Genomic DNA, 1,587 nt, shown 5'->3' with positions numbered 1-1,587 from the left:
AAACCAACCCAAAATACCCTGAAACAGCCAAAAATCACCCAAAAACACCCCAAAACACCCTGAAACAGCCAAAATACTCCAAAAACACCCTGAAACAGCCCAAAAACACCCCAAAACACCCAAAAACACCCTGAAACAGCCCAAAAACACCCCAAAACCAACCCAAAATACCCTGAAACAGCCCAAAATCACCCCAAAACACCCAAAAACACCCTGAAACACCCTGGAACAGCCCAAAATCACCCAAAAACAACCCAAAATACCCTGAAACCGCCCAAAATGACCCCAAAACAACCCGAAACAACCCAAAACCACTCCCAAAACACCCAAAATCACCCAAAAATACCCCATAAACTTCCCAAAACCACCCTGAAACAGCCTGAAATCACCCCAGAACACCCCAAACCACCCCAAAATCAACCTGAAACACCCCAAAACAACCCAAAATCACCCCAAAACATCCTGAAATACCCTAAAATACCCTGAAACACCCTAAAATCACCCCAAAATTACCCACCCCAAAACACCCTGAAACACCCTGAAACAGCCCAAAAACACCCCAAAACACCCAAAAACACCCTGAAACAGCCCAAAAACACCCCAAAACCAACCCAAAATACCCTGAAACAGCCCAAAATCACCCCAAAACACCCAAAAACACCCTGAAACACCCTGGAACAGCCCAAAATCACCCAAAAACAACCCAAAATACCCTGAAACCGCCCAAAATGACCCCAAAACAACCCGAAACAACCCAAAACCACTCCCAAAACACCCAAAATCACCCAAAAATACCCCATAAACTTCCCAAAACCACCCTGAAACAGCCTGAAATCACCCCAGAACACCCCAAACCACCCCAAAATCAACCTGAAACACCCCAAAACAACCCAAAATCACCCCAAAACATCCTGAAATACCCTAAAATACCCTGAAACACCCTAAAATCACCCCAAAATTACCCCAAAAACACCCTGAAACACCCCGAAACCCACCCCAAAACCCCCTAAAAACCACCCCAAAAACCACCTGAAAACACCCCACAGCCACCCAAATACCACCCCAGAGCACCCCAAACACACCCTGACCCTTCCTGGGGTCCCCAGTCCCGTTTCTGGGGGTCCCTAACCCGTTTCTGGGGTCCCTGACCCGATTTTGGGGTCCCTGACCCGATTTTGGGGTCCCGGACCCATATTTCGGGATCCCTGACCCTTCCTGGGGTCCCTTTCCCGTTCCTGGGGTCCCTGACCCGTTTTGGGGCTGGTTTTTGGGGGTCCCTGGTGGTTTTTGGGGTCCCTGACGATTTTGGGGCCGGTTTTTGGGGTGCAGCTGGAGGAGGCGCAGCGGCGCCGGGAGCTGCGGCTGCGGGAGCAGCACCGGGGGGTCCTGGAGCAGATCCGGGAGCTGGAGCCGCGGGTGCGACCCCAAATGGGGCTGGGGGCACCGAGTGGGGCTGGGGGATCCTGAAATGGGGCTGGGGGACCCCAAATGGGGCTGGGGGCACTGAAATGGGGCTGGGGGATCCTGAAATGGGGCTTGGGGACCCCAAATGGGGCTGGGGGATCCTGAAATGGGGCTGGGGGATCC

The sequence above is a fragment of the Passer montanus genome, unplaced genomic scaffold (assembly GCF_014805655.1).
Source record: "Passer montanus isolate IOZ18808 unplaced genomic scaffold, ASM1480565v1 scaffold536, whole genome shotgun sequence".
Taxonomy (NCBI): domain Eukaryota; kingdom Metazoa; phylum Chordata; class Aves; order Passeriformes; family Passeridae; genus Passer; species Passer montanus.
Note: the sequence above shows the minus strand (reverse complement) of the source record.